At 38.8% G+C, this 20,150-nt stretch overlaps 1 long non-coding RNA gene across 2 annotated transcripts in view; it reads right to left on the bottom strand.

Annotated features, from left to right (window-relative positions):
- The window catches only part of LOC132597833 (uncharacterized), a 274,690-nt gene extending 254,949 nt beyond the window's left edge, over positions 1-19,741 (bottom strand). For both annotated transcript variants that reach the window (XR_009565198.1, XR_009565197.1), the window contains exon 1: positions 19,647-19,741. This is a non-coding gene — a long non-coding RNA (uncharacterized lncRNA). The remainder of the gene's footprint in view (positions 1-19,646) is intronic.
- Between the last annotated feature and the right edge of the window lie 409 nt (positions 19,742-20,150).

The following is a 20,150-nucleotide window of genomic DNA, read 5'->3' as shown; positions in this document are numbered from 1 at the left end:
GATGACAGTATAATATTCAATTTCATGGATGCAATTTTACATTAAATAATTTCATATTTTATTTATAATTTTATTTTCAGTGAGCAATTCTGTCCATAACTTTTCCACCTAATACTAGGATATGAATGAGGAAGATTCCACTGAGTAGACCTTTAGAAACAAAGGACAACTCACCCTGAGCCTGTCCATCTCCTCTCCTATTCTGCCTGAGGCAGCCAATTACCAGCCCCACCTGTTTCAGCTCCAGAGCTGCCCTAAGAGCATGTGAGCCCACTGGGATGCCAGAGTGGCAGCTGCCTGTTTCCTGAGCCCAGACTGCCCTCCGCACCATGACTGTCACACTCAGTGCTGCTGTGAGTTGTGAAGACATGAGGGGAAATCCACCACAATAAAACTGACACTCAGCGTTCAAAAAAAAAAAAAATTTTTTTTTAAGTTATGTAGGAGAGCGTTTCTTTTCCTTTGCAGAAAGTTGTATTTATCATCCCACCAGCTGTTTCTAAAATAGTATATATTTAACACAAGGTTTATTTTTTTTTTCATGTTTTTGCTTCTAGGTATTAATGTGGGGCTCGAGAAAATCACCATCAATTCTCAAGTCAAGGAACTGAAAATGTATAGGCTCACAAATTGGTGGACCACATGTAAAGTAATTATATTTCTTTATTTAAAACTAACTTTCATGCCTAACAAAAGATTAGAAGCAAGTTATATATGAAGATTACAAACTCTCAGAATGCATGAAATGTCAAAATGTAATTACCAAATGTAATTTTGACCAAATCACCATGTAATTTGGTGACCATTACTAGTATCATTCTGGGAATAACACTTCAGAGGAAAAAAAGTGACATTATTATATACAAAAGTGGTGATGCTTTTGTGGTCACTAATATATGTTATATTTTCTCTCAAATTGTTTTTTTTAATGGTCAAGTTTAAGGCCTCACGAATTTACTGAAATCATTTTGAAAGTACTTTCAAACATATTAAGAACAATGGGATTAATAAAAATTATTACCATGTAATATATTTAGAGCAGCCACACTACATAGCTTGCTATCATTTAAGAACAAATACAGTCCATCAGTGCTGTGGACAGTGACCCACAGATATAGAAATGACAGGCTCATTTATCCTGGCATCCAACAGAGTTCAGGTTCTACTCTCCAAGGAGAAACCAACACATTTGACAGTTCACCTCAACTAAGCTAAACCAGAAAGGTAAATCTGCTTTAAAAACAGATTGGAGCAAAACCAACAATGTGTGCTTGGGAAACCCCTTGTTACTACCCGACTGCGCCACTAGTTAGAAAAATTGCTACATCATGCAAAAGTCCTTGCGGCTAATTCATCACTTGCTTCACTGTAGCCTGAAGAGGGATGGAAGGATGAATGTCAGGAGCTTCAAAGCCTTCTCCAAGAATTGGGAGCATCCCCAGAAGAAAACTCAATCCACCCAAACAGACATTTGACCTTTGTGTTGGCAGGAAGAAAAAAATAAATAAAAACAACTTCAGACCGCATTTGTGCTCTGTAATTGGCCCAAGCTTAATGGAAGATATTCACTAATAGAGTAAAACACCAAGACAGGATTTTGGTTAAGTGGCAAGTTATTTCAAAAAGAGCTCTGGTCAAGGTAATTTACAAGAAAGAGGAAGGCTTACTTAAAGCTGCCACTTAGGATTGTACTGAGTCAAATCAATTTCATAGTTCCTTTAAATTTTATTGATGTTTCTTCAGCTTTTATATTTCACAGAGCTGAAATAACAAAAACATCTCTTAGATGTCTCAATTTTAACTCCACTTTAAACTTAATTTTTATCTTAATTTATTTTTTAAGAGAAAAACTTTGTTTCCATTTCAGGGACTCAATAGAGCAATAAGAACCATTGTGCTAAAGAGTACCCTGACAACTTTTGGTATTTAACTAAAGAGTGGGCAGAAAGCCAAATAACTTGTTCTTCCTGTGGGAAGGTATCAATTATAATATTTGGCACTTGTGTTTGGGATGCAGAGTGAATTAGAAAGTAGGGGTCTACATATTATATATGGAGCAAGCTGTGCTGGTGAGAGTTGCAGCAAATTGTATGGTGGACTCTGTCACCTGACTTGGCCCTGCTCTAGGCCCTGGGGCCAGATCAGCTTTGCAGCTCAAACTTTTCCTCACCTCCATTTGTTAACTTTAGGTAATCACTGTCCTGCTACTGATACTCTACTCATTCTCCTTCACTTGTAGCTTCAGGATATTTTTGGTAATTATTACACTGCTTGTAGTTATTTATTTATTTTGTCAGAGCCTACCTCATCAAATAATAGTTCATGAGGGTACGACTGCCTTATTCCTCTCCTGGTAGCATCAAAACACAGAGAAGCAACAGGGTCTATTTCCAAAATTTGATTATCCCTGCACAGTATGAGCGATACTGCTGGCCAGGGACACAGTGGGAGATACTTCTGTTTGCATTCTGGGAGAACCTGAAAGCACCCTATATTTGATTCCAACCCCTTCCAGCCACAGTCCATGAGCAGTCCTGGTGGCAAAGAGACCAGATGGGAGACACTCATGTCTGTACCTGAGAAAACTCTTAAAAGGTCCCTAAACTCGGCTCTAGCCACTCCATAATTTGTTAACGGATGCACAATATAAAAAGATACAAAGTGTGACCTCTGTAGCATAAAATGTGGGGGAAGAAGTAAAAGTATAGATTTTTCATGTGCAATTGAAGGTAAGTTGTTATTAGCTTAAAATACAGAATGGGAGAAAATATTTGCAAACCATATATCAGATATGGAGTTACTATTTAAAATACATAAGGAATTCATGTATCTTATGGCAGAAAAACTCAATCTGATTAAAAATTAGGCAGAGGACCTAAATAGACATTTTTCCAAAGAAGACATACAAATGGTCAACAGGTATCTGAAAAGATGCTCAATATCACTAATCATCAGAGATATGTAAATCAAAATCTCAGTGAGATATCACCTCACACCTGTTAGAATGTCTATCATCAAAAGAACAAAATATAGCAAGTTTTGGTGAGGATGTGAAGAAAAGGGAACCCTTGGGCACTGTTGGTGGGAATGTAAACTAGCACAGCCACTATGGAATATATTATGGAGGTTCTTCAAAAAATAAAAAATAGAACTACCATATGATCCAGCAATTCCACTTCTCGGTATATATGCAAAGGAAACGAAAACAGGATACTGAAAAGTATCTGCACTCCCATGTTCGTTGCAGCATTATTTACAATTACCAAGATATGGAAACAACCTATTTGTCAGTGGATAAAAGGATAAAGAAGATGACGTGGTTGTATACATACAATTTAATATTATTCAGTCATGGCAAAGAAGGATATCCTGCTATTTGGAATAACATGGGTGGACCCTGAGAGCATTATGCTAAGCTAAATAAGTCAGGCATCGAAAGACAAAATACTGTATAATCTCACTTAAATGTGATATCTAAAAAGAAATCCAGCCCATAGAAACAGAGCAGAAAGGTGGTTGCTAGGGACTGGGGTGTGGGGGAAATGAGGATATGCACTTCCAGTTAGAAAATGAATAAATTCTGGGGATCTAATATCCAGCATGGTGACTATAGTTAACAATAATGTATTATATTCTTGAAAGTTGCTAAAAATAAATCTTAAATGTCCTCACCATAAAAAAATAAAATTGTAAACATGTGAGGTGATGGATGTATTAACTAACCTTATTGTGTTAATCATTTTGTAATATCTACATAGATATGTATCAAATCATCACATTGTACACCTTAAACTTACACAACATTATATACCAATTATATATTAATTCAGGTGAGGAAAAACAAAACCCATCGTTGTGATGAGGGAATTGCAAATTAAAACCACCAGTAAATTAACTGCATATATAAATAAACAACTGAAATTAGAACTGTTGGAGATGATACAGAACAAGAGGAACTATCAGACACTATTTGTGGGAATTTAAATTGATATAACCAGTCTGAAAAACTGTTTGTCAGTATCTACTAAAGATTAACACGTGCATACCGTGTGACTTGACTTTCTACTCCTAGGCACATAACCAATAAAAACACATACATATTTACAGCAAAAGACAAGTACACAATGTTCAGAGCACAGTTGTTCTCAATAGCTACAGGCTGGAAAGAAACCAAACAATCATCAAGCAAAGAATATGTAAGCAATTCATGATATAGTCATACAAGGGAATTCTACCCGGCTCTGTAAAGCAATGAACTATTTCTGCATGAGAGGCCACGGTGAATCTCACAAACCCAGTCTAGAGGGAAATATTCCAAACACAAAAGTGTACAAATAATGTTATTGTATTTATATAAGGTTCAACATCAGGCAAAATTAATCTTCGATAATTAACTTTTAATAGGAATTAGTGATCATGACAGGGAGGTCCTAGATGGGGCTTCTGTGGTGCTGGCAATATTCTATATCTTGATATCTTGACCTGTGTGGTAATTACATGGGTATCTTCAATTTATGAAAAATTTTATTAACCTGTACCTGTATAATTTATGGAATTTATATATACTATACTTTATACTATACTTTATACTTTATTTTATACTATACTTTAACAAATTATTTAATTTGTTAAAATTTGGAATGTTCAACTACATAAATATTGCAACTAGTCAAACAATACAGTAACAGTTAAATGATTTATATTTCATATAAAGGATGGCCTTGGTGACTCTTTCATGAGCCATTTGAAAGAATTAGTGAGAATGATGCACTTTTGTAATGAAATGAGTCCAGATGTTATTGAAGAATTAGGTAGAGTGATGTAAGTAGGTACCAATAAGGTTAATGATAAGTATATGATAGAAATATCCTGAGTGCAATGGAAGTCTAGATTAAAGGCACTTAACTAAGCCTTAAGTGAAGATATAGAGAAAGCATCTTTGAGGAGATGTTTAAACTTATTATTGAAGGTTAAGTAAGAGTTAGGAGAGGAAGTAAGAAGGTGGGGTAGGAAAGGTGGGCATTCCAGGCAGCATGAGTAGAAACAAGCAGTTGAGAAACTGCATAGATACAAAAATCAGCTTGGTATTAATATACTAAGTGTAAAGTAGAGGGTTTTGGGAAACACGGCTGGAGAATTAGGCAAAGCACCAGCAATGGAGGACCTTATGTGTCACGTTTAGAGGGCTGGCCTTTTTCTATTGATTCTGGGTAGCTATTAACAGGTTATAAGCAGAAAAGAATCATGATCAGATCTGTTTTTAATTAATTGGTTAATTAATTAAAAACAAATTTACCTATTTGTATTTTTCCTTCCAGTTTTATTGAGATATGATTAACACAGCTCTGTATCAGTTTAAGGTGTACAACATAATGATTTGACTCATATACATCATGTCTTTTAAATAGACACCACAGAATTGAAGTGGAGGTTTGAAAGCCATGTGATAAAAATATGGGAATAAATTACTTTCTTTTTTCCTGAAAAATTATAACAATCTAATATAGAGAAGTCATAAGAGATCAAGAGATATACACAACAGAAAGCTCTTGAATGCCCCAAAAGATTATTTTGGTTTGAATGACTTTTTTTCCTAACATTTGCCAGTACGTGCGATGTTTGTACTGACTTATCCACACTTTATATAGTTTCCTAATTGGCCGGTGACATATATTTGTAAATAGTTTTCAACCATCAGTATCTAGCACATTAGTTGCTCAATAACTATACTGTTGATCTGTTGTGGTTGTCGCACATGGTTGAGAGTAAAGCATGGAGCCACGTAATAGTTATGGTCTTTTTTTCCTCTGTGTGAAGTTAATTGGACTATGTAGAAATTCAATTCTCTACTTGGCCTGAAAACAATCCTATTCATCATCTCAATAGGAAACTCATTTTAGGCTTTTTAAAGATACTTGCATGATTTTGATGAGATTATCATTATCATAATCATTATTATTATCCCTCATTAAGTTCCTGGAACACAAGGACATGCCATCTCAAGACAGGAAGCTTTTTAAATAGCCGTCACTATTTTTTAACAGCAATAATTACAGTAGATTCTGAATTCCAAGACGCTTTGCATTGTCTGGGTTAAAATGCTTAGGTCCTTTGGTTAACAGTTGTCTTCATCTTTATAGAGCCATGTTGATAGCTTTTAGCAACCAAATGAGACTTTGTTAAACACACACACACACACACTAATAGCTGCTTTGGGAAATACGTATAATGCATGATATTTAACAGGTCTTAAATAATAGATTTCCTTTAGTTTAAAACCTGTTTCTAGTCTAAACAGCTACTATATTGTACAAAGAAATATAACTTGGAGCAATATTTTCCACATCAAATAGTGAAAAAAGAAATTTAACATCCTTATTTTTCCTGAACTCTCTGTGTCAGGATCTCTCTTCTTTAGTCCAGACTGCATGTTGCCACCAGTGTAATTTCTCTGAGGCACAATTCTAGACGTGTGCCCTCCCATAGCTAAAGAAATTCCAATGAATCCCTTTTGTCCACTCAAAAAAATCTAGAATTCAAAGCCCTTTACTACCCCTCAGTTAGTCTCCGCCAAGTTATCCTTGGCCAGGCACTTGGACATAGCAATGGAGAGGGGTGACTGCAAAGAGAGTATAAGTGGCATAAACATGGTGAACATGAAGAAACAAAATATTGTTCAGTGCTCTGAAGAATATAAAATAGGCTAACATTATAGAATGACAGGGAAGTGCTTCAGTTAGGTAGTCAAGGAAGGATCTCTGAGGAGAGGAAATTTGAGTTGTGTCTGAATGTTGTGAAGGAAAAATTCACGAAATGATATAGGTAAACGACCTTCCCAATAGACGAAATAACAAGGACCTTGACATGGGACACAAAATAAGGGACAGAAAGAAGACTGCTTTGCCCAAACCTGTCCTTCTAGACATCAGTTCTTCCTTCACCGAAAACCCAAACACCACACTGAAATATTTCTCCTATTTCTCTGAATGTGTTGTGTATTTGTTCCCCTCGGGAGTTTACTTGTGAGCATCTTTCCATATGGTACAATGATCCCTATCTCTGCACGGGAAAGCCCTCCCTGTTTTCAGAATCCACTGTGACCTGGCATCGGTAACAATTATTCAAAGTGCCTTTAGGGAACATTTGGACTTAATTTGGTGTCTGGATATCAAATACTGAACTTGGATAAAAAACAAAAAGTGTAGCAGTGTAGAAATAAGGTGAACTCGTCCAGGTTTTTCCAACTAAAGCTGTACCCTGTCCACTCAAGAGAGTCCAGTAAATAAGGGACCTTGTGGGCATTATGCTAAGTGAAATAAGCCAGACAGAGAAAGACAAATATCATATGATCTCACTTATATGTGGAATAAAAAAAAAAACCCTGCAAATTCATAGATACAGAGAACAGACTGGTGGTTACCAGAGACAGTGGGTGTGGATGGACGAAATGGATAAAGGGGGTCCAAAAGGTACAAACTTCCAGTTATAAAATAAACAAGTCATGGGATGTAAGGTACAGCACGGTGACTATAGTTAATATTGTATTTCATATTTGAAAGTTGCTAAGAGAGTAGATCTTAAAAGTTCTCATCACAAGAAAAAAAATTGTAACTGTATGGTGACAGACGTTAACTAGACTGACTTTCTGCGGTGATCATCTCGCAACAAAATAAAACAAAATAAAAGAGTTGTAAATGTAGGGCTGTAGACTTTCCCAGCTGTGTTTGGGGGTTATTAATTGAAGAGTATTCACCCAAAGTGTCATCTCTGGCCCCACGATAAGGGTAGTCAAAGATCCCAAAAGGTGGAGTGTTTTCTTTTTCTCTTAAGACACTTTACATGACCCCTTGTAGTATAATGACTCATTCATTTATTAAGTCATTCATTCATCTGATAAACATGGAGGTTTACTATGTGCCAGAATCTATAATATTTTCTGGAGATAAGATAGCATGCAAAACAAACAGTGGCCTCCTGTCTTTATTTCTGAATGACAAAGCTCTTAACTTTAAGAACGCAGTTGTACACCTCACTGTAATCCTCTATATTACCGGTTCACACATTCATCTGGCAAGATTCTAATAAATACTCTGAGAATGCCTGAATTAAAAAAAAAAAAGAAACAAGAACGAATGTGTACTTGGACCCAAATGCTATGGGATAGAAAGCATATGGAAAGCTGCAGCCTTGGAATCTGCTGTGTGCTGAACTGGGCTGTTCTTTGACAGATACAGTGAGACTTGGGCGCAGGACAAAAACAACTCTCTAAACTCGATGCGTAGGAAGGACACATCAGGAGGGAAAGCTAATCACACATCAAAAGCCTAGATTCCTAGATGCTTTACTGAAACTCTTACTGGATGTACATTTTGATTCCCAGAGGGAATTTACTCATGAAGAATGTCTCTGCAATCAGAGAAAGAGGCATTTGGGCAATTTGTTTAATTTACAGAAAGATGCCTTCCAACAAAATTATGGAGCCTTGTTTTTACTTTTAGGTTTCTGGTCCTAGGGACTTAATGTAGTTCCACTGTCACTTTAAGTAGAACCCACCCCACCCCCCCAAAAAAATTATACAGCTCTTAAACTAAAAAGCTACGACTCATTATGACTAAACAGTTTATGGTATCACTCTGTCAACACAACTGAGATATTCCGCATGGCATGTATATATTAATACCATCAACTTGAAAATACAGAGAATGCTTTGGTACAAAGAGTAATCCCCCATCTCTAAGTATAGGCATTTCTTCATGAAAGAAAAAATGCACATGATTGGGGGCAGGTTGAACATTGTTACTGAAGGCTTGAAGTCAAGGGAAGTGGGGGAGAGCTTCCAGAAACCTTGATTGCAGCGACAAGAGCAGCGGCAGTTGCTCCAAGCCTCACCCTGGATGAGGGGAGGATTCTCCTGGGCATCAGCAAGTCTGGGGCTGCCACAGGGGCTACTGCATCTTTTATATCAGGACACGTCCCCTTCTTCAGGTCTTAGGGCACCAGTGATTATTTAGGGCTCCTGCATGCTTCTGTGGGGTATGATTCCCGGGGCTGCCTCCACTGCAACTCTTGTTTCTCATTACATGTACAGACAAAATATAGCTTTCATTTTATGGTCCTGTAAGCCATGTCCTTCCTGTGGTAAGTTATTATGGTTTTGCTGGTAGGAATTTTCTTTTAAGTCATTGATATTCTTAACTGGGATCAGGTAGTTTGGAGACTGGTCTCACGTGCTGCCTCATTTGCTAGGAGTACCTATTGCACCTATATCTCAATATGTAACCCAATGCAAACTGCAACTGGAGGGCTTTGCATTTATTTCAGAACTTACTACAAAATTATCCAATTCTTGCATAATTTACACTGAGTGACCAGACTTTGCAAGAGTATCTGATAGAAGATTTCAGTGCCTTACCATCAGTAAATTTATTATAGATAAGATAGCAATAATGATATATTTTTATTCCAATGATATTTTATGATCTACAAGGCTTTTTTACTTGTACTATTTCAGATCATATATATGAAAACCCACAGAAAAGAAGATACTATTTTCTCCATTTTGAAAATAAAAAGCTAACGTTCAGGAGTGTTAGTTCACAGTAATACATCTAGTAATTGAAAAGGACTCAAATTCAGGCTAAAAGACTGAAGTCTCCCCATTTACCCATGCTATACTTTCTTCCTAATATGGGTAGAGCCCCATCAGATTGCTAATTACTCTATAACAAGCAGTATATGTCTTCCATCTGGACCTACATCCATGAATCACCCTTGAGCACTGTCATGAGGGATGCAGGAGGACATTGCGTCTTCCCTCTGGGGAAAGGGGCACAGAACCAGCCAGCGTGCCATCACCAGAGCAGCCCCAGCTAAATACTGATACTCTGGGCTAGCAATTCTACATCAAGTTGCCTCCCAGAAGCAGTCTGAATGCAGGTTTAACAGGCCCTTTTTAATTCTTCTTTTAAAATCAAATGCTGATGGAACACTGACCATGTCCCAGGACTTGCCAGATGCTCTAGGTAAGAGGATGTGGTCTTTGGCCTGGAGGAAGCTACAGTTTAGGAAATGAGACCAACATGTCAACTATGAAATCAGTTCCTAGCGTGGCATGACAGAGAGACAGTAAGAGACAGAGGGACAGCTAGAGTGACAGCAAGCAGATTTATGAGTAACAAGCAGTTAAACTTCCATGCTGTTGTGTCTACAGATCTGCTACCGTGGGTATTGCTGCTGTGATTAGATGCTGTTAAATTCCTAAAGTCTGCGTATTCTCTCTTTCCTAAGACGTGAATGGGAGAATTTTTTTCATGTTAAGAAATGAAACTTGAGGAAGCCAGTAAGACACAAATCTCAGATTCCCAAGACACTTGATATAACGCAGCTTTAATTTCAGAGCTCAGGTTTTTGTTTTTTTTTTTGCGGCACGTGGGCCTCTCACTGCTGTGGCCTCTCCCGTTGCGGAGCACAGGCTCTGGACGCGCAGTCTCAGTAGTTGTGGCTCACGGGCCCAGTTGCTCCGCGGCACGCAGGATCCTCCCAGACCAGGGCTCGAACCCGTGTCTCCTGCACTAGCAGGCAGACTCCCAACCACTGCACCACCAGGGAAGCCCCACAAGGCAAGATTTGAACCAGGCGAGTGTATTCCTCTGGAGCTCAGATACCTGCACATGTATCTTTCACCTGTGGAGCTTCCTTTAAAAGTCAGACCTATTGATACTAACACTTAGAAAGTTGTAGAATTTCACCCCAAGGATGAGGTTTTCAAAGCATATTGAGGAAGTACATATTGGAACTGTCATGATTTTTATTCTGTTGTTCTTCAACCTCATAATATAGCATGAAAGTTAGAGTCAGAGGAAAAGCAGTCCAGAGTATCAAGATTATTTCCCCACAGCACTGACGTCCACAATGAGGCCCTGTCATTGTTTGTTTGGGTTGATAGGATACGGTGCTTTTCTTTTTTTTTCTAGAAGTATAGGTGATTTACATTTCAGGTATACAGAATTGATATAGATATTATATATATATATGTATTCTTATCCATATATATAAGAATATATATGGATATATATATTTTCTTTTCCAGATTATTTTCCATTGTAGGTTACTACAGGATACTGAATACAGTTCCCTGTGCTCTATAGTCAATTATAATGCTTTTCTTATCAGATTAAATTTTCAGAATAAAAACCCATTATTTATCTATCTACCTACCTACATACCTATCTACCTACCTATCTACCTATTTATCTATATATCTCAATATAAGGCATGTACCCATTTCATTGTGAAGAAGGTTACAACAGAAACTTTTGGCTGACCATAGCATCAAACCAGCTTTGTCCATAGATTCTGACCTTTCTCTCTGAAGTTTTATGTGTACTGAAATCTATAGAAGGAAACAGAAGAAGCCTGGCGGAGCAATATGGAGATAAAAGGCCAATGAGGCCTCTGAGATAAACTTAACCATAAGGGAAGAAGAATCTGGACTTGTGCTTAATACTCTACACCATCCGAGTATTGAGGCAGAGAGAGTTTGGTCTCTGTATCATAAGTAACCACTGATATCACTCTAGGTGGCTTGTTGGGAAAACAATTCTGTGTTTGTGTATTTGTGTATATGCATGCATGTTGCATGTGTGTGACAATCTGGATGACAAAGAGCTGTAATACTTGGTGGGTTTTGCTGTAGGACACCTGGGTTGTTCACAGAGTCCTGGAAGAATCAGCAGAGACTTACATCAGCACCACAGAGGCAGCAAGATGGCACTGGGATGGCAGTGATGCTATACTACATATGGGGCATTGCTTCATGTTGTAATGGTTTAATCAGTAACTCTAAGATCTCAGTTTGGCTGTGGTGAGCAGCCTGGAAGTAGCCCAAAACAGCAGACCAGGAGGTCGTCACTGTTACGGCAGCTGGCTTTGAGGAACACCCCTGACACCCCAATTTCACAGCTGATAACTTTCCATACAAAGAAGGAATAAAATAGAGATCTTTGTCAAGAACCTGGGGATCCATGAGAGAATCTGCAAAGAGACTGGAGATGAAAAAGAATGGACCTCCAGCTAAGCTGGGAGGTACTGTAATTTGATCATGCTGTGATTCATGCTGTGTTACAGATGTGAGCTCTGAAGCTACAGCAATTACTTTATATTATGGACTGAACATTTTTGCTCCCACCCCAAAAACTTACAAACTAAAGTCCTAACCCCCAATGCAATAATATTTGGAGATGGGACTTTGGGGAGGTAATTAGGGTTGAATTTACTTATGAGTGTAGGGTGGTGCTCATGACAGGATGAGTGTCCTTACGAGAACAGACGCCAAAGAGCTTGCTCTGTCTCCCCATATTCACAAAAAAAGAGGTCATGTGAGCACCCGGCAAGACGGTGGCCTCCTACAAGCTCAAAAGAAGAGGCCTCAGCATGAAATCTACCTTTCTGGCTTTCGGTGGTAGACCTCCCAGCCTCCAGAACTGTAAGAAATAAATTTCTGTTGTTTAAGCTACCTTATCGGTGGTATTTTGTTGTGGAAACCTGAGCTAAAACACTAGAGGAAAAAATGTGATTTTTTTACCTTATGTGGGCATTTGGAATTAATAAAGCTAACTGCAAAGCACTGTGGAATTAGCTCTGGGAGTTTCTCCGTTTCTCTGTTTCTCTAGCCAGAGACTGACTACAAATTTTTCTTTTCGTAAGTCATTTACAATTTGCTATAAAATTCTACCACATCTGAAAGTTTTGAAAACATTAACGAGAACTGTTTGGCCTATGTACATTTGGAAGCTTGGTAAACTGATTATTGTCACTGGTTTGAAGTTTAATGCTCTTTTCTGTAAAGTCCATTTTGTAATTGACTTTATTATCATTGGTTATCATTTTCCATCATTGTTTAAATTAGTAAACACTGATGAAAGCAAAAAAGGGAAAGCTTATTGTTTATAGATTTGGAAAGATTTCAGGATATTTGAATATTCATTTGTTCTTACAATCAGATCGTAAGTATCATCAATGAACAAAGCACAATATTAATGCAGACTGTTGCCTACACCATTTTAACACTCTGATCTGTCCTTCTGAGTCTGTAAAGTTTCATGTCATTGGTTCTCTACCACAATTTATCAGTCTTGGCAAAGAGCAATAACAACTGGAGATCGTGCTTGCTCTGGGAATTATTATTTACATTTTATATATCTAGAGTGTGGCTAGTAGTTAACCCTAAACAAAAAATTTAAACATCACAGTGGTCTTCGGAGTTTATTGTGATACAGTCAAAGGCCTAAGGAGTGTTCTGAAAATCAGTTGAGATAAAAGAAAAGGCAGAGAGGGAAGGGGATGGGGAGCCAAGCTGGTGCCTGAGTAGAGGAGGTGGTGACATCTCATCATTACGGAGAGGAGATAGCATAGAGGAAGAGGTTCAAGCATCAGATGGTTTGGTGGCCATGAAGTAGCCTCTCATATATCTCACGACAGGGAGCATAACTGACCGGTGGACCCAAGTGATGTACACTGAAATCTCCTGATGTGTCTGCTCAGCGGCCCTGCTTTCCACCAGATTGCTCACAGCCAGTGACTGAATGCAACAAGGATATGAAGCCAGGCCATTTCCTGGGAGATATGCAACTCCTATGATTGGTGACTCTGGCTCGAGAGCTCCTCATTGGCTTTGCTAAAACTTCCTTTGAACTGCTCTATAGTCAAAACCTTTTTCTACTCAACTTTCCTTGCTTCCTTCTCTCCTTCATAGGAATTAGACCTGCATCTTGGTCTGACAATTCTCTGAATCTTTTCTGACTTATTCCTGAGTTTTCCTCACAGGCATTTTTGCCAATAAATTTCTTGCACAGCTAATCCCAATTTGGCATCTGCTTCTCAGAAGACACTACTTCACACAGGTGGAAAGTTGGAGATGAATAAAATAATTTTTAATGACAAGATTATGTGATCCTTGCTGATATCAATGATTTGGATAGCAAGTTTTCCTATTTTGGAATTTTCTCCAAGATAATCAAGGCTGAATCTCCTGGGTACGACAGGATGCTATTTTATATATTAATACCAGTGTGATATATGGTCCAAAGAAGCAGGTGTGTTTAGGGCCTGGTCAATCAAGGCAATTGAGGAAAGCAGGGGTTCCATTCTTACCTTACCCTAAAGTCCACAGATAAGCAAAGAGACCAGAAATAAAAGGGCATGAGTGGCTGAGTCCATCTAAGGGGGAGTGAGGCTTACAGTCTTTTTTCTTTATGCCAAACCCAAACTGAGGGTTTTTCCCCCCATTCTCATTACCTTGGTAAAATATTTTGCTTTTAAATGGAAGGTAAGCAATCCTACCGATAGTCAATACTAACTAAACCCTTATTTGTGCTGGACTCTAAATGTTGTAGTTTAAGGCACTCAGTCTTGAAATCAGCCATGACTTGGCCTGAATGTATTCATTTTAACTTGTTACATGCTATTAGGATATTATGCTAATTTGCATGGTTTTGAATAGGCTTTTTTTCCCCCTGATATGTGGCCCAAATTCATTTTTTTGCTTTGTTTTGTTTTCTAAAATAAGGCTTAAATGAACCAGGATGAAGAGGAAACAAAGCTGTATGTTATATAAAAGTGCTGGATTGAAAACCAGACGTAACATCAAAATATTCTCTGAGCTGATCTGAATTTGTTCAGTTCAAATTCTTTTGATAAAAGAGTCTCAGTTTTTCTCCCATTGGTCCTTAACTTTCCTGCCATCTTTATTTCTGGTTGAAAACAAGACTGTTATGAAAGAAAATACATTTTACAGTATATCTGTGTATGTGTATGTTTATGTAGATACAGAATCCTAAATGAGAAAGCAAAATAAATGCATAAAGAATGGAAGAAATATTAGGGGATTATCTATGACAAATCAAGACACTTCAAATGGATACTTTTTCTTTAAGAAAAATATCAATATGAAATGTCATTGCCTTAAATTCTCACCACCTGAATTTTTGATCTATCTCCCTTCTATTAGTTTTTAATTGATCATTTTTAGCCACCACTTAAAGTCTACTCTGAAAACAAGTGGTGGCAATGTCTAATTTCATCCACCTTTCTGGAAACCACTGATGGGAAAGAATTCTCCCTCCTCCTCCTTCCCTTCCTTCCTGGTCCTCCCTTTACTGTATGTCTGCAGCATTGTTTCTAAGTAACATTCTACCTAGGCTACGCTTACCCTCAGGAAAGGTCACATTCTGTGAGGATCTAGGGTTGCTGTGACATCCTAAGTGCTCATTTTGGTGATTCTTTCCCACCTCAATGCAAGAGAGAGGAAGTTTTTGTTCAAAGGGAATGCAGCCTGACTATGTCTGCTCACTTGCCAGGACTTTATCAAGTAAAAAGAAGTGTTATAACCATAAGCAATGTTTGTCAGTTTTAAATATGTAATTACATATGTCAATTGGATAAGCACCTATAGGTAAGAACTTTAATAAAGCCTGTGGTTGTCTATTGCATAGGCTTTTGAAATAGACCTGCAAGATTAGGAGTTATGCAGTGAAATACGCTGTTCCTCAATGAATTGGAAGGTGTGGTATGGGAAATTCTGTCATAGGTGCAAGGTTTAAGAAACTCTACTTGCAATAGAGCAATGTTAGTTCTTCTGTTCAGTTTTTTAAAAAAATAATATTTTGGAACTAAAAGACAGAAAATATCAGGAGAAAGGGTGGTGTGAGTCAGAGGGTACATAACTGACCTGCTATAAAATAGAGGTCTGGATCACACTACACAATCAAAACAGGACAGTTTTCCATTCCTTAACCCCAAGGTTCTGCAATTATATATTTCCATATCCATGGGACTAGCAAACACCATCTCTCCACTCTTTTTTTTGCCACAGGATTTAGACCAAGAGAAGGAGGAAGAGAAGCAAACATTCAGCTTTATGATAAAAAGCAGAAAAGAAAAAAAGGCAGGAAGAATCTTAAACATTTTATATTTCATTTACTCAGAAGAAATGAATATTTAAGATTGCCAGAATCAGATCTATTATTTCACTCTCCTTGAAGAAGACACCCAGCACACGTGTTGGAGTATGTATAAATGAATCCCAGCTTTCTCTAGACAGCGTTGTGACAATAGATGCGATGGAGCTTTTGCATTTGCCCGTTTCACTTGGTGACCTGCCTGCCTATGTTTCTCCCCACTCCCACCAGTGAAAAGACTCTTTCAATGAACTAGAGCCAGTAGCAAAGTGTCTGATAAATACGTGCTTTCCAAGGTATAAATGGCTGATAACGTTTATCCCTGATGATGTAATTTGCATTTTAATAAGGAATTAAGCCAGAAATGCCTATGGTAAATTTCTACAGTGAATACCAAAAGCTTGAAATGTCTACAGTGGAATTTTAGGCAAAAGGAACCAGCCAGTGTAAAAGAATAACATTTTTCAGCTGTGGCAGGCAAGAGGGTATTTTTATGGAAGGGGAGGACTTTAAGGAGATAATCAATGGTCACTTAATTGTTATTGACTACTTTCTGCCAGGATTTAATGGGGCTGCAAAGAAAGTATATGAAAAATTAACAGTGAAATACTAAACTGCTAGTATTGCATTTTTCCTCTTCTTCCACAGCTATGCTGTACTTCCCAGCCTGCTTTGCAGTTAAGATGTGCCCATACGACTGTGATCTAGTCCATAGAATGTGAGCTGAAATTACTTCTAGGCTTAAACCATATAAACATTTCCTATTTTATCCCCATTTTTTCCCACCACTTCTGTTCAGCTTAATTGGAGATGACACCCAAGGAAGCTTTGGGAGCCATTACTTGAAGATGGAAGATCCTCTATCAGTTTGGGTTTTTTTTGAATACCACAAGAAGCAGCCCCATGGATGTATTTATAAACCCAGTACTTCTATTAAAAATAAACCTTGGGCTTCCCTGGTGGCGCAGTGGTTGGGAGTTCGCCTGCCGATGCAGGGGGCGTGGGTTCGTGCCCCGGTCCGGGAGAATCCCACGTGCCGCGGAGCGGCTGGGTCCGTGGGTCGTGGCCACTGGGCCTGCGCTTCCGGAGCCTGTGCTCCGCAGCGGGAGAGGCCGCAACGGTGAGAGGCCCACGAAACGCAGAAAAAAATATATAAATAAATAAAAATAAACCTTAATAAAGTTTATTAAGAAATAAGCATATTGAGCTTGCATTATTTTAATTTCTGGGGTCTATTTGTTATGACAGATAGCCAAACACTCTATACAGTAATGAGTAGTTCCATTATAAGGAAATATAGAGGTAAATTTTCCATTCCTCTTCTTTTACCAACAAAAAATCAGGCCAAAATTTTAAGAGACTGTACCCATAATAATTTCTTCTGGAAAATGAGATGCCAGCCTTAGGCTAGAATAAGTGGGAAAAGCTGTATTACATTGTACTAAGGAGCACAGACTTTTTATTTAATGTCCGTTCATCACTTACTAAATATATTTCCTTAAACAAACAATTTGAAAAGTGGCTTTATAGAAACATCTTATAGAATGGTTCTAAGGGTTAAATAAAACATACTCAGTAAACAATGACTAACACTTATTATTATTGCCATATTTATCAGTCATGAAGAACCTGAACCATTAATTATAATAGTGAACACCATTTCATTCTCGCAGTAACTTGGAGATATTCCAGTAACTTTTGACATCAACTACCCACAGTCACTACAGACACCACAGACAAAGTGCACAGTCCTCCCCAATACTGTCCTCACTTCAGACACCAGCTTCAAGTTCAAGAGTCCTCAGGCCACCCTCACTTCCGACCAACTGGCTAGGAATTCAGAGATTCTTACTAACCCCTCAGGTTCAATGACTCACAGAACTCAGGAAAACACTATACTTGTGAGTATAGTTTTATTACAGCCAAAAGTAAATAAATCAAAACCATCCAAAAGCAGCAGCATATAGAGCAAGGTCAGGGAGGGTTCCAAATGCAAAGCTTCCATGGTTCTGTTGTGAAGTCAGGACACGGATTGTTACCAAACAGGGAAGGTACCTTAGCTCAGCTGTTCACAGTTTATATTGGGGCTTCATTACATAAGCATAATTGATTGAACTGCTAGCCATTAGACTCGGTCTCCAGTCTACTTCTTCTCCCTAGAGGTTGGGCCGATATCATGTGGCTTAAAGTCCCAACCCTGTAAACACATGATTGGTCTTTCTGGCACAGCCGGCTTCAATCCTGAGTCATGAGCTTAAACTTTCTAGGGTCAGACCCTGAGTCACCTCATTAGGATAAACGATCAGGGCCCACCATGAATAGCAAAGACACTCCTTACTCAGGAAATTCCATGAATTTAGAAGCTGCTTCCCAGGAACCCAGGTCATAGACCAACCAAATTCTTTTTCCAAGGGTTCAGAGCCTACCTCCCAGCCCAATTTCTCATTACACAGATATGAGGTATGTGCTATCATTATCTACATTTTTAAATGAAGAAACTGAGGCTCAAAGTGGTTGAGGGACTTGCCTCAGGTCACACAGCTGACAAGAAGAAGAGCTAGCTTTTGAAATTGGACAGTCTGATTCTAAAGTCCATACTTCAGGTAATTATTACTAATACTCTTAAATCTAGCCATTCATTCAAATCTAGATGGCAGAGTATTATAATGAAGAGCTAATTATTTTTATTGAACACCAGGTTACCTTGGCAAAGTCATTTGTATTTCTGGAACACACTTTTTAAAAACACTGTGTATAAAATGAAGCCTGGTACTTGATTTATTCATTAGTTCAAACAATTTTTACCTAGCGTCCACAAGGTTGTAGCCATCGTTCTGGGCCCTAAACAAGCTCGAAAGCCTCTTAACTGTAAGAATCTGTGATACTACGTTCCGTGGGAACAGAAGTTTTCCATTATGGATAGCTCGGAAATGGCTAGCTGACGTTTATTTTTAGTGCGATTTTCTCTTCTTAAAGGAAATATGGGAAATGCAATGCCAAGAAACAAGATCCTAGAGGAGAATATTTGATTCCTAGTCAGACAATTACATGTTTGGATAGTGTATAAAGTATAGGCACGCAAGTCAAGGAATAAAAACATGCAGCATGATTAAGGCGTGGTATTATTTGTAGTCCATTAAAGAACAGGCAGTAGAAGCTCTCACAAATATTCTCATTTTATGTAAATTCCAAAATGTATAACTATAACTCTGTATACATATATATATTAAGTAGGAACTATAGCTAGAAATTTTTACATTTATAAGAAAGGGAGTGACGTCCCTGAGATGGCAACATAGGTCGTTCCTGACTTCGCTTCCCTTCACAAGAACTATTTATGGACAAGACAACACTGAGAGAATCCTAGAACACAAGGGCTGAAGGCCCTCCCGCACCGCAAAGACCAAGACAGACTGCACTAGGAGCGTAAGAGAAGCAGCTGCATGCTGACTGCATTCTCTCTTCCACAGGCCCGCACAACACCATGCTCAGAGGTCTCTCCAAGTCTAATTTCCTCCAGTGCGAAAAGAGAGCCTAGGCTCACTTCTTGGGTGTACCCATTCTGGTCTTCCCCCGTGGGGATTGGAGGGGAATCTGTGGGCCTTGACCGCTGGGAACCTGTGACAGGGAGCACAGGGGAAGGGGTTTGCAACAACCAGCACTAGAATCTTGGCAGACGGGGGCTCCTACCTGCAGCGCCCAAGTCGTAGTCCCAACCAGCAACTTTGCTCCTCTGCAGAGCCAAGATGAGCACAGTCTGACGAGAAAACGCAGCGGGGCGCAGGTTTGCCTGATTTGAGTCATCAGGCAAGGTTGCTGAGTCATGGCGTGGCTCACTGCTAAGTGTAGCTCCCAGGCTTCCTCCCAGACAGAAGAGCCTGATCAGGAACACCTGGAAGCTGTATAGCCCAGCAATGCTTGAGCCAAGGGTATAGTAGGCAGAGCTGACAGTCCACAGAGCAAAGCCAGTGGCACCATTTGGCCAGGGAACTTGGAGAGCAGGTCAGCTCAAGACCACAGACTAAAAGACTTGCCAGGCTTGGAGGTTTCCCTTGCTTCACCAGGCTGAAGAGAGAATTCGTAGGCCCACCCACTGCTGAGTGTAGCTCCTGGCCCTTATCAATCAGAAAGACTAATTGGGAACACCTGAGAGGTTTTTTTTAACTGGTCTTGCAGTCCTGACTTCACCAGAAA

Source organism: Globicephala melas, chromosome 9, assembly GCF_963455315.2.
Source record: "Globicephala melas chromosome 9, mGloMel1.2, whole genome shotgun sequence".
NCBI lineage: Eukaryota > Metazoa > Chordata > Mammalia > Artiodactyla > Delphinidae > Globicephala > Globicephala melas.
This window is presented reverse-complemented; position numbering and strand designations above follow the sequence as displayed.